Source organism: Prionailurus viverrinus, chromosome B3, assembly GCF_022837055.1.
Source record: "Prionailurus viverrinus isolate Anna chromosome B3, UM_Priviv_1.0, whole genome shotgun sequence".
NCBI classification, from domain to species: domain Eukaryota; kingdom Metazoa; phylum Chordata; class Mammalia; order Carnivora; family Felidae; genus Prionailurus; species Prionailurus viverrinus.
In genome coordinates, this window is record NC_062566.1 from 80,940,429 (window position 1) to 80,954,708 (window position 14,280).

Below are 14,280 nucleotides of genomic sequence, written 5' to 3' on the forward strand. Positions count from 1 at the left end.
TTGATGAGGAAGATACTTGATGTAAAGAATTAATAAATACAGGCTTGGTCTTTAAAAAAAGTCAGAACATTTTGCCTCTCATGGGATAACCATATGGTGCTTTCATACTATAGAACTCCCCATGGGAGAAGTTTTTTTCAACACCAGAAACCAAAATGTTTAAGCAAAAACATTAATTACAAAATACTGTTTCCAATGTTCTCTTACCTCCTGAGATTAATGTTTTTGCTTAATATTTTGGTTTCTGGGATTGAAAAAACTTTCCCATTAAACTATGCATTAAAAATATTTAAAAATATATTATCTAGCATTCTGGTGAGGTAATTTACTATCAGTTAACTATTATAAATATAGTATCTATTGTTACAAATTAATACATAATAATATAAAAATAATACATTGAAATAATGTGCATTAAAATATTTAAAATATATTATCTAGCATTTTTAGCTCTACTGGGGAGGCGTTTTTTCAAGATACCTAGTTTGCTGCATTGCTGGAAACAGAAGTTGGAGGTGATACATATGTAGATACTTGAATGTGGTAAAGAAGCAATCTATGCAAAAATTAGTTCTGTGGAAAGAACAGAAGTTCTGAGCAGGGATAGTTTAGAGTATCTGAGAACTGTCAATATAGCAAGTATAACTAACATGGTATAGTAGAGGGGGGAGAGTAGTAGGAGACAATGTCAGAGAGGTAGGCCTAAGATAGGTCCTGTTACAGTCTTATAGGGCATGGCAAGGATTTTGGATTATTCAGATTTTGGTGGGAAACCATAACATAGTTTGATAAGAGGAATGATGTGATAGGATTTACATTTGTTTGTTCTATGGAATATAGTTAGTAAGGGAATCAGCTGGATTTTGAAGTAGTCCAGATAGGCTACTATATTGATTATCGTCTCTTTTCCTAAAACAAACACAAAAGCACTGAATACTATGGCACATGGATATTATTAGCATGTCTTTTATTACCAACATCATTTTATTGCCACAATGCCCTTATTTCTACAGCTGCTATGAGGCAGGCCACTTGGAAGAAGAATTCATGTAATGGGGTTTTTTAATGCCATAATTTTACTTCTGCAAACTCTGCTTCCATTAATTATTTTCAACATGGTATGTTTTAGTAAATTCCACAGTTAGTCTTCTTGGTTGAGGTAATTTCTCATCTAGTTCCACAAATTACCTGGAATATATTATTGAATTAAATAGAGTATCTGGGTGGAAAGGCTGTTTATGGGCAGGGCATCATTTATTGCACATAAGTACCATTATTCATCATTATGCTCATTACAGTACAAAGGCTTTATCTGCTTTTGACATCTTGCCCTTTAAAGCAACCCAATTTTGGCTGCATGTGGAGGTTTAAGAAGAAGTACAGCCCATTTTTCTAATGATGGTGCTATAGAAGCTAATGGCAGCATAAACCACTCTAGACAACTAAGAACAACTTGAGTAGTACTTTTAAATACTTTTAGAGGAAAACCTGAAAACCTATCAAGAAGGAAAAATTGAAGTTTACTTTATAATCCAAGAGCTTTTAATTCTTGTTATTACCATAAGGAAAAAAGGAAACACACCTTAATATGAATAGAATTTGCATGTGTGCATGTGCATGGATAATCTTCCCTACAGAGACTCTGGTTAGTAGAAAACATGCATTATGAGGAATTAGAAATTGAGTTCAAGTATGAATCAAATTCTGGTTTGGCCATTTGTTGAGTGACCTTAGGCAAGTCAGTTTGTCTCTTGGGCTGCTTGCTTTAATATTCCACAGTTCTGTAATCTCTCTTTGTATTAAAAAAAGGGGTGATCAATTCCCACTTGACAAATGTCTCATTTGTGGATAACTGCTTGACAACTGTGATGTTTGTCCCTGCAACTCTGATCCTCAGAGGCACTGGCCTCATGATTTTCTGTCTGCTGCTCGTGATGTGTCATGGGTTTTAATAATAATTTTTGGTGATGAAGGGAGTGCTGATAATGCAGTTGAAAGTGCATGAAATTGAACGTTTGTTGTGTTTTAAATCTCTTTTATTATGAAGCCTTCTAAGAATGTCTTAAGAAATACTACTACTGGGAGCATAACCACCCATGATACCCACTGTCTTTTGTTTTATTGATGATATACTGGTGATATATTTCCTTTTCAATATTGTCTCCCTAGAGAAAGCATGGGGTAAAGGTTACTATTAGATCTTTAACTTCAGTGCTGCTTTAAATTTTCTATTTGTGGTTTAGAAGTTTTCTATTTGTCCTTTAAGTTTCTGATACCACTAATCTGGGATTACTTAGAGGTAAGAGTAAGAAAATGTGATTGTAGGAAGGCATGGGCAAAGGAGAGGGTAATAGTAAGTTTCAGGGTTCAGGTTGGCATGGTTGGAAAAAAAATAAGAGCAGAAGTATGAGGATGGGAGAGAGGGGAGGATTTATTCTATTTACCCAAAATGTGTATTTATAATACAGGCCTTTTATCAAGTCATCCATTCATTAATTCATTGAATATTTGTTAAATGATGTTACGCTAGGTGGCAGGGAATCAAATGCAAATAGGATACCATCAAACAGTGAAAAGAGATAATAGGTTTATGGAAGAGATGCAAAACAATTCTTTGGGAGTCTGGAGAGATAAGAAAGTTCTTTGTTATTGAGAAGATCAGGGAAGTCTCTGGAAAAGAGGTCTTGAAGGATGGGTAGAAGTTTTTCATTTATAGCAAATATTTAGTGAATACCTATATTGTGGCAGGATTTCTTCTTGCTGCTGGAGATACAGAATCAAGCAACACAAAGCCCTTGCTCTTGAGGAGCCTTCATTCTGGAAGGAAAAGACAGAAATTTAGCATACAGTGTTTCTTTTTTCTTCCTAAGTGTTACAAAGAAAAATAAAGCAGAATAACAAGAGTTCAAAATAATGGGTGGTACTATTTTATATATATATATACATACATATATATATATATATATATATACACACAGAATGTATATATATATATATATATATACACAGAATGTATATATATATGTATGTATATATATATATATATATATATATACAGAATAAATATATATATATACAGAAATGGCTTTATTAAGAAGATGTCTTCTGAGCAGAAACATGATGGAAGAGGGTGCAAGACATGTGGATATCTGGGGTGTGAGCACTGCAGGCAGAACAAGCACGAAGACCCAGAAGTGGGAGCATGCTTGATATGTTTTATTTTTATTTTTTAAAATATAATTTATTGTCAAGTTGGCTAACATACAGTGTGTACAGTGTGCTCTTGGTTTTGGGGGTAGATTCCCATGATTCATCGCTTACATACAACACCCAGTGGTCATCCCAATAAGTGCCCTCCTCAATGCCCATCACCCATTTTCCCCTCCCCCCATCAACCCTCAGTTTGTTTTCTGTATTTAAGAGTCTCTTATGGTTTGCCTCCCTCTCTTTCTGTTTGTAACTACTTTTTCCCCCTTCCCTTCCCCCATGGTCTTCTGTTAAGTTTCTCAAGTTCCACATATGAGTGAAAACATGATATCTGTCTTTCTCTGACTTACTTATTTCATTTAGCATAATACTCACCAGTTCTATCCGCGTTGCTCCAAATGGCATAATTTCATTCTCATTGCCAAGTAGTATTCCACTGTATATATAAACCACATCTTCTTTATCCATTCATCAGTTGATGGAAATTTAGACTCTTTCCATAATTCGGCTATTGTTGAAAGTGCTGCTATAAACATTGGGGTACATGTACCCCTGTGAATCAGCACTCCTGTATCCTTTGGATAAATTCCTAGTAGTGCTATTGCTGGGCTGTAGGGTAGTTCTATTTTTAATTTTTTGAGGAACCTCCATACTGTTTTCCAGAGTGACTGCACCAGTTTGCATTCCCACCAACAGTGCAAGAGGATTTCTGTGTCTCCACATCCTTGCCAACATCTGTTGTTTCCTGAGTTGTTAATTTTAGCCACTCTGATTGGTGTGTATGAGGTGCTATCTCAGTGTGGTTTTGATTTGTATTTCCCTGATGATGAGTGACTTTGAGCATCATTTGATGTGTCTGTTGGCCATCTGGATGTCTTCTTTGGAAAAGTGTCTATTCATGTCTTCTGTCCATTTCTTCACTGGACTATTTGTTTTTCAGGTGTTGAGTTCGGTAAGTTCTTTATAGATTTTGGATACTAATCCTTTATCTGATATGTGATTTGCAAATATCTTTTCCCATACTGTCAGTTACCTTTTAGTTTGACTGATTATTTCCTTTGCAGTGCAGAAGCTTTTTATCTTGATGAGGTCCCAATAGTTCATTTTTGCTTTTTAATTCCCTTGGCTTTGGAGACGTGTCAAGCAAGAAATTGCTGCAAAGAGGTCAAAGAGGTTGTTGCCTGTTTTCTCCTCTAGGGATCTGATGGTTTCCTGTCTCACATTTAGGTCTTTTATCCATTTTGAGTTTATTTTTGTGTATGATGTAAGAAAGTGGTCTAGTTTCATTCTTCTGCATGTTGCTGTCCAGTTCACCCAGCACCATTTGCTAAAGAGACTGTCTTTTTTCCATTGGATAGTCTTTCCTGCTTTGTCAAAGATTAGTTGGCCATACATTTGTGGGTCCAATTCTAGATTCCCTATTCTACTTCACTGGTCTGTGTGTCTGTTACTGTGCCAATACCATATTGTCTTGATGATTACAGCTTTATAGTAGAGGCTAAAGTCTGGGATTGTGATGCCTCTTGCTTTGGTTTTCTTTTTCAACATTACTTTGACTATTCAGGATCTTTTATACATCAAGAAGGCTAGTGTGGTGGGGCACCTGGGTGGCTCAGTCAGTTAAGCATCTGACTTTGGCTTAGGTCATGATCTCATGATTTGTGAGTTCAAGCCCCATGTTGGGCTCTGTGCTGTCATCTCAGAGCCTGGAGCCTGCTTTGGATTCTGTGTCTCCCTCTCTCTCTGTCTCTCCTCCACTCACTCTCTCTCTCTCTCAAAAATAAACATTAAAAAAAGGCTAGTGTGGCTGCAATAAAACAAGCATGAAGAAAAGCATTAGAATGTGAAATCAGAGATGTTGAGGGGCCATATTATGGAGGGTCTTGTAGCCTATAAAAGAACTTTGGATTTTACTTTAAGCAAGGCGAGAAATCACTCGATTTAAGTAGAGAAATATGATTATACTGATGGGTAAAGAACAGATTATGTGTTCATTGGAGAGGGCGCAAGTAATGATAGAAGCAGGGAGACTTGTTAGTAGATTATGAAGGTAATCCAATTGAAGAGTGATGGTGGCTCAGATCTGAGTGGTAATAGCAAACATAATGAGAAATACTTGGAATTTGATGTATTGTAAAATTAGAACCCAGGGGATTTGATTTTGAATTGGGTATAAGATGTGAGAAAAAGAGAAGAGTCAAGGATGACTCCAAAATTTCTGACATGGAGCAACTGTAAGGTTGATAAGTAATCTTAGAAAACATGGAACAGTTGATATGGTAAAGGCTACAGAAAAGAGCAGGTGTAGTGGGGGAGGTACTATTTTATATAGGGTATATATAGAAATGGCTTTATTAAGAAGATGTCTTTTGAGCAGAAAAATGATGGTCTTTAATCCAATTTGAGTTTATTTTTGTGTATGGTATAAGAAAGTGGTCCAGTTTCATTCTTTTGCATGTAGCTGTCCAGTTTTCCCTATACCATTTGTTGAAGAGACTATATATCTTTTTCCCATTGGGTATTCTTTCTTGCTTTGTTGAAGAGTAATCTATATGTCTGTTTTTGTCCCAGTCAGAACTATACTATTTTGATTACTACAGCTTTGTAATATAACTTGGAGTCTGGAATTGTGATGCCCCCAGCTTTTCTTTTCTTTTTGAAGATTACTTTGGCTATTCAGGGTCTTTTGTGGTTCTGTACAAATTTTAGGATTGTGTATCCTGACTCTGAAAAATGCTGTTGGTATTTTGATAGAGATTGCATTAAATGTATAAATCGCTTTGGGTAATAAGCATTTTAACAATATTTATTCTTCCAATCCATGAACATGGATGTCTTTGCATTTCTTTGTGTCATCTTCAGTATCTTTCATCAGTGTTTTATAGTTTTCAGAGTACAAGTCTTTCAGCTCTTTGGGTAGGTTTATTCCTAGGTATCTTGTTCCTTTTGGTGCACTTGTAAATTAGATTGGTTTCTTAAAATTTTTTTTTCAACGTTTTTTAATTTATTTTTGGGACAGAGAGAAACAGAGCATGAACGGGGGAGGGGCAGAGAGAGAGGGAGACACAGAATCGGAAACAGGCTCCAGGCTCCGAGCCATCAGCCCAGAGCCTGACCGGGGCTCGAACTCATGGACCGTGAGATCGTGACCTGGCTGAAGTCGGACGCTTAACCGACTGTGCCACCCAGGCGCCCCTAGATTGTTTTCTTAATTTCTCTCTCTCTCTCTCTCTCTCTCTCTCTTTTTTTTTTTGCTGTTTCATTATTGATGTATAGAAATGCAACAGATTTCTGTTGATTGATTTTCTATGCTACTTTACTGAATTCATCAATCAGTTCTAGCATTTTTTTGGTACAGTCTTTCAGGTTTTCTATATATAGTATCATGTCATCTGTAAATAGTGAAAGTTTTACTTCTTCCTTACCAGTTTGGATGTCTTATATTTCTTTTTGTTGTCTAATTGCTGTGGCTAGGACTTCTAGTATTATATTGAATAAATGTGGTGAGAGTGGACATCCTGGTCTTATTCCTGATCTTTGGGGAAAGGCTCTCAGTGTTTCCTCATTAAGGATGATGTTAGCTGTGTCCTACTTTGTTGAAGGTTTTTATCATGAATGGATATTGTACTTGCCAAATGCTTTTTCTGTGTCTATTGAAGTGATCGTTTAGTCCTTACTCTTTCTCTTATTGATATGATGTATTATATTGATTTGTGAGCTACATTTGCATCCCAGGGATAAATCCCACTTGATTGTGAATGTTTTTTTTTTTTAATTTTTTTTTTCAACGTTTATTTATTTTTTGGACAGAGAGAGACAGAGCATGAACGGGGGAGGGGCAGAGAGAGAGGGAGACACAGAATCCGAAGCAGGCTCCAGGCTCTGAGCCATCAGCCCAGAGCCCGACGCGGGGCTCGAACCCATGGACCGCGAGATCGTGACCTGGCTGAAGTCGGACACCTAACCGACTGCACCACCCAGGAGCCCCAGATTGTGAATGATTTTTTTAATGTATTGTTGGCTTTGTTCTGCTAGTATTTTATTGAGGATTCTTGCATTGATATTCATCAGAGATATTGGCCTATAGTTCTTTTATTTTGTGGTGTCTTTATCTGGTTTTGGTCTCAAGATGATGCTGGCCTCATAAAATGCATCTGGAAGATTTTCTTCCTCTTTTATTTTTTGGAATAGTTTGAGAATAGGTATTAAATCTTCTTTAAATGTTTGGTTGAATTTGCCTGTGAAGCCATCTGGTCCTGGACTTCGTGGGAAGTTTATTGATAACTGATTCAATTTCTTTGTTTGTTCTTAGTCTCTTCAAGATTTCTATTTCTTCCTGTTTCAGTTTTGAGAGGTTATATGTTTCTAGGAATTTACCCATTTCTTCTAGGTTGTCCAATTTTTTGGCATATAGGTTTTCATATATTCTCTCATAATCCTTTGTATATTTGTTGTGTTGATTGTTATTTCCCCTCTTTCATTTCTGATTTTATTTATTTGGGTCCTTTTCTTTAAAAGTCTGGCTAAAGGTTTATCAATTTTATTGTTTTTTTCAAAGAACCAGTTCCTGATTTCATTGATCTGTTCTATTATTTTTTAGTTTCTGTATCATTTATTTCTGCTCTAATCTTTATTATTTGCTTACTTCTGCTGGTTTTAGGTTTTGTTTGTTGTATTTTTTCTAACTCCTTTATGTATAAGATTAAGTTGTTTATTTGATATTATTCTTGCTTCTTCATGTAGACCTGTATTGCTATAAATTTCCCTCTTAGACCTGCTTTTGCTGCATCCCAAAGGTTTTGCACCATTGTATTTTCATTTTCATTTGTTTCCATGTGCTTTTTTATTTCTTCTTTTATTGCCTGGTTGACCCATTCATTGTTTAGTAGCATGATATTTAATCTCTATATATGTGTGGTCTTTCCAGATTTTTTCTTCTGGTTGACTTGTGGTTGAGTTTCATAGCATTGTGGTCAGAAAAGATGCATGGCATGACTTTTATATTCTTGAATTTGTTGAGGCTTTTTTTAAATGACCTAATATGTGATTTGTAATTTTAATTACCTAATATGTACACTTGAAAAGAATGTGTATTCTACTCTTTTAGGGTGGAATGTTCTGAATATATCTGTTAAATCCATTTGGTCCAGTGTGTCATTCAAAGCCATTGTTTCCCAGTTGATTTTTCATTTAGATGATCTGTCCATTGATGTAAGTGGAGTATTAAAGTCTTCTATGGTTATTGTATTATCATTTCTAGTTCCTTTTGTTTGTTAATAGTTTATGTATTTGGATACTCCATTTTGGGTGCATAAATATTTCCAATTGTTAAATCTTCTTGTTGGATTATGCCCTTTATTATTATGTAGTGTCCTTCTTTGTCTCTTGTTATAGTCTTTGTTTTAAAGTCTAGTTTGTCAGGTATAAGTATTGCTACTCCAGCTCTCTTTTGACATCCACTTGCATGATGTATTTCTATACCCTCACTTTTAATCTGCAGGTGTATTTAGGTCTAAAATGAGTCTCTTGTAGGCAGCATATTGATGGGTCTTTTTGTTTTTAATCCATTTTGTCACCCTAGGTCTTTTAATTGGAATATTTAGTCTATTTGCATTCATAGTAATTATTCATAGATATGTATTTATTGACATTTGATTACTCATTTTGTGGTTGTTTCTGAGGATTTTTCACGGATCATCTCCTATCTTTCTCTCTTTCATGGTTTGCTGGATTTCTTTAATGATATATTTGAATTTCTTTCTCTTTATTCTTTGCGTATTTATTGGTGGTTTTTTATTTGTGGGTATATAACATCTATATATAGCAGTTTGTAGTAAGTTGATGGTCATTTAAGTTTGAGCCAATTCTTTACTCTTTTCCTTCCCACATTTTAGGTATATAAGGTGTCATATTACACCTTTTTATTCTGTGAGTTCGTTGACTCATTTTTTTAAAGAAATATTTATTTCTACTGTATTTGTGTTTCCTACCTTCATACTGTCACTTTTGAACTTTCCTTTCCACTCAAAGTGTCCTTTTAAATGTTTCTTGTAGGGCTGGTTTAGTAGTCATGAACTCCTTTAGTTTTGTTTGTTTGGGAAACTCTTGATCTCTCCTATTCTGAATGATAGCTTTGCTGGATAGAGTATTAGAGGCTACAGATTTTTTTTCATTTTTCAACACTTTGAATGTATTATGCCAGTCTCTTCTGGCTTGGAAAGTTGCTGCTGAAAAATCCCCTGATAAAGTTATGGGATTACCCTTGTATGTTACTGTCTTCTTTTGTCTTGCTGCTTTAAAAGTTTTTTTCTTTATCACTATATTTTCCCATTTTAATTACAATATGTCTTGGTGTGGATCTGCTTTTGTTGATTTTTTTGGAGGTTCTCTGTTCCTCCTGGATCTGGATATCTGTTTTTTTTTCCAGATTAAGGAGGTTTCTTGCTATGATTTCTTCAAATAAATTTTCTTCTCCCTTTTCTCTTTTCTTCTTCTGGGACTCCTATAATATGAATGTTATTATGTTTGATGGAGTCACTAAGTTCCCTAAGTCTGTTCTCATTTTGCATGATTATTTTTTCTCTCTTTTGTTCAGCTTGATTGCTTTCCATTACTCTTTTTTCTAGGTCATTAATTTGTTCCTCTGCTTCTTCCAGCCTGCTGTTCATTGCATTAAGCATGTTTTTACTGCACTCTTCATCTCTGGTTCTTTTTTACCTCACTGATGTCTCCCACTCTTTTCTCAAGTCTATTGAGTATCTTTATGATTATTACTTTAAGTACTCCATCAGGCATGTTACTTATATCTGTTTCACTTAGACTCTGGCTATGGCCTTGTCCTTTTCTTTCATTTAGGATAAATTTCTCTATGTTCTCATTTGTCTAAATCTCTGTGCCTGTTTCTCTGTGTTAGGAGAGTCAACTATATTGCCTGTTCTTGAGAGTAACGGCCTCATGAAGAAGAGGTCCTGTAGTGTCTTGCTATGTATTGTCCCTTATTCCCTAGGGCTTGGCACTTCCAGGAATGTCTCCAATGTGTACTGCATGTGCTCTGCTTTTGTGTCCTAGCTGCTTTATCCTTTGGGCTGGTCATTTGCAGAGGTTCTCCTTACCTGCTGTGAGCAGTGATGGGTTCCTGGCCTGACTGTGGTGCATTTTAACTAGGTGTGCTCTTGTCTGCTTATAAAATGAGACCTGTTGCCATGCTGTGGAAACTGAGGCTCCACAAAACTCTCAGGATGGGAGACACAGTGTTGGTAGGGCCTGTCTTCTGGGGGAGGGTCCCACTGTGTTGGGACTGAGGCAAGTGTGACTGGTTTCAAAGGAAGGTTCCAAAAGAGCATGGGGGTGTTTGGTGTTAGTGTAAGCAAGTGAAGTAGTAAGTGTGAGTGCTGTGCTGGTTCCTGTAGGTGGCCCTGTGGTTATGCTGAGGGACAGGTGAGGGAAATGGTGCCTGCTAGTTCCTTTGCTCTCAGAGGGATCTCTCCATGAATGCTGCCTCTCTGGCACACACTCCAAGATGAGAAAATAACCTTGCCACTCAGGTGTTCTTCAGATCACTATTTCTAAGTTGTGTATCCAGGGGCTGTTTGCCTTGCCTTTTCTCCAAGAGGAGCACCAATGCCTCTGGGCTCTCCTCAAGCCAAGCCTGCTGACCTTTAGGAACTACAATCTTTAAGCCCTGCTGGTGACAAGAACTCACAAAATTCAATCTGTCTAGCTTTCCAAGACAATATCTATGGGGATTTGTTTTCCCCATGCACTCCCCTGTGTGTTCGTCTGAGGCTCCCTCTCCACTGCAGTGGCACCCTCCATTTCTCTCCCACACCATGTCTCTGTACTTCCTACCTTCTTCAGTGTGGCCTCTTCTCTGCCTTTAGTTGTGGAGTTTGTTCTGCCAGTCTTCAGGTCAATTTCTGAGATATTTAGGATGATTTGATAGTTATCTAGTTGTATTCGTGGGACAAGGTGAGCCTAGGGCCCTCCTATTCTGCTGCCATCTTCCCTTAAGGAAAAACTTGTGAAATGCTTCCTTGAGCAAAATTTTGAAATGTTTTATGCAGAAATGTATCAAAAGGGTGTTAGGCATACAGGAAAAAGAGGTAGTTAATGGCAGAAGAATCATTAGAAAAACTGAGATTTAGAGATCTCATAGATGAAAAATTAGAAACATTTTTTTTAATGGAGAGAAGATAGTTAGATTCTGGTTAAGGACTGTATGTGAGAGTACATACACTAACAATATCTGCTTAACCACAAGGAGCTCTATGTCTAGTTCTGCTTGATTATGAAATATTATCTAAAACTGGTGCTTTCTTCAGAACCAAATGCTTTTTAAGTATTTGACAAGATTGTTAGAGAAAGGGCTTGTATTTTAAGACTCCCAGAATTATTATTAAAAAGTTATTCCTTATAGATCTACTTAGTCCCTAAGAGGGTATTACATTTTGTTATTTAATCCATGTATGAGTATTTTACTTCTAGGGCTCATCTGCTCTGACCAAATCCATAGAGAGGCTCATGATATAAAATAAGAATGCCATAATAATGTTTCCATTAGTAAGTGGATGCTTTATATCTTCTGTAAAATGGTAATTTTATAGTATAATGCTGGAAATATTTTTTAAACATTAACATTTATTAAATACTAATTTTATTGCTATAAAGGCAGATATGGTTAAAAATAGCCACTCACTTTTCCCACTCTGAAATATATATGCTAATTTATTTCCTTCTTTTAAAAGAACTAAGGGGGCATCTGGGTGGCTCTGTCGATTGAGCATCTGACCCTTGATTTTGGCTAGGTCATGATCTCGTGGTTCCATGGGTTCGTGCCCCACATCTGGCTCTGGGCTGTCAGCGCAGAGCCTGCTTGGGATTCTTTCGCTTCCCCTTTCTCTCTGCCCCTTCCCAATTTGTGCTGTTTCTGTCTCTCTCTCAAAATAAATAAATACTTAAAAAAAATAAAAGAACTAAGCACAAAGTATGAAGTGGGAAGTATTTAGGCATTTGACAAATATGACTTCTTGAAATATTCAGGTTATGTATGAACATGAGGAATCTTTCTAATAAAAGGGCAGTTTGTTTGTATCCAGTAGTATTTGTAAAACAAAATATATAAATTCAATAATTTATCTAAGCTATCTCTTTCAAAATGTAAAGCCAATACATTTGCTGTTTGATCGAGAGAGAGGAGAAGAAGTGGTGGGGAGAGGAGGAAGTGGAGTTAGAGAGTATGCACAAGGTCATCATGTTTGGGTTAGGAGTTGTGGTAGATTATAGAAATGACCACAGATTCTTCCCATTCCTGTAAACATGTCCCTTTGCAATGTCACCTTTCAAATCCTCTAACAGAAGTTGGTATCTACTCTGTCTTGAAGCTGGGTTGTCCACGTGACTTTATTTGGCCAGTTGGACACTGCCAAATAAACGTGTTTGCCCTCTTGCTACATTTTAAGGGGGTTTACCCTCTTGCTACACTTGAAGCTCATAGATCACCCATATGCTGAAGGTATGAGAGGCTGTGTTGAGGAGACCCAAGGTGCTGCAGCCAATAATCTGTCAGGATCTGGCCAACAGCCCAATAACCACCAGTCATGTAACTGAGGTCATCCTTGAACATCCAGCCAGCTTACCTGCCAGTTGATGAAAGAAGAAAGAGAGGCATTATATGTTGATGAAAGTGTTAAACAATTAATAGTATATACTATTTATACCTTTTTTGCTGGCCATTCTTCCTCAGAGGCCCATAGGCAACAGCCATGGTACCCATCTAGAATAGCCTGATCCTGAGCCCCACTTCCACAAGCTTGGCAGCAGCTATGTGGCTCAACCAGATAGCACAGAAGATCTGAAGACCCAAGGCCCAGCAAGCCAAGGTAGGCCACATTGCCCTGTGCCTCGTGTCTGGGCCCATCCAGCCTATAGTGAGGTGAAGGCTGGCAGGGGCTTTGGTTTATGAGTTAAGGGTGGCTGGAATTCACAAGAAAGTGGCATGGACCATTAGGATCTCAGTGGATCCAAGAAAGTGGAACAAGTCCACAGAGTCTCTGCAGGCAAACATGTGGCCTCTGAAGGAGTACCACTCCAAAATCATTCTCTTACCCAAGAAGCCCTCAGCTCCCAAGAAGGGAGACAGCTCTGTTGAAAAACTCAAATTGGCCACCCAGCTGATAGGACCAGTCATGCCCATACAGAATGTCTACAAGAAGGAGAAGGCCAGAGTCATCTCAGAGAACTACAATGGTTCACCAGCATTTGCATGACTCATGCCAATGCCAAGTTCATTGGCAAAAAGGACCAAGGAAGCTGAAAAACAGGATGTTGAAAAGGAAAAAGGAAAAAATAAAATGCCATTGGCAACTTGTGATAAAAAGTACATATATATTTCTAAAACTGTATGCAGTTAACAGCACAACCTCAAAAATATAAAGCACACATTGACAAAACCAAAAAGAAAAACAGGAAAAAAAGAAAAACCTACAATCATAAAAAAATTTTTTAACACACTGATAGGAAAAGTGAAGAATAAAAAAAATAAAATTTGAATATAACAATTATAAACTGACTTAATGGATATCTATAAAGCACTTATTCAGCAACTATAGGATATATCTTCCCAAACCTCCTCTTAGCAAAACTGACCTTGTGCTTGGCTGTAAAACGAGTCTCAACACACTTCAAGGATTAAAATCATATAAAGTATGTTCTTTTACATAGTGGAATCAAGTCAGAAATGAGAAATATAAAGATAAGTTTATTTTTTTCTAAATTTTTATAATGTTTATTTAATTTTTTGAGAGAGAGACTAAGTATGAGTGGGGGAGGGGCAGAGAGTGGGAGACACAGAATCTGAAACAGGCTCCAGGTTCTGAGCTGTCAGCACAGAGCCCAACACGGGTCTTGAACCCACAAACTGAGAGATCATGACATGAACCAAAGTTGGATGTTTAACCGGCTGAGCCAATCAGGTGCCCCTAAAGAGAAGTTTAAAATCCAATAGGATAAGGAATAAACCACAGTAGAAGTTAGAAAACATTTTAATAATATTGAAAACATTACATTTGAAAAATT

The 14,280-nt window shown here is 36.9% G+C and overlaps 1 long non-coding RNA gene across 1 annotated transcript in view; it reads left to right on the forward strand.

The window, feature by feature from the left end:
• LOC125167784 (uncharacterized) overlaps nt 1-14,280 on the forward strand; it is a 46,607-nt gene that overhangs the window by 4,284 nt on the left and 28,043 nt on the right. The window contains exon 2 of the long non-coding RNA XR_007152946.1: nt 12,950-13,085. This is a non-coding gene — a long non-coding RNA (uncharacterized LOC125167784). The remainder of the gene's footprint in view (nt 1-12,949; nt 13,086-14,280) is intronic.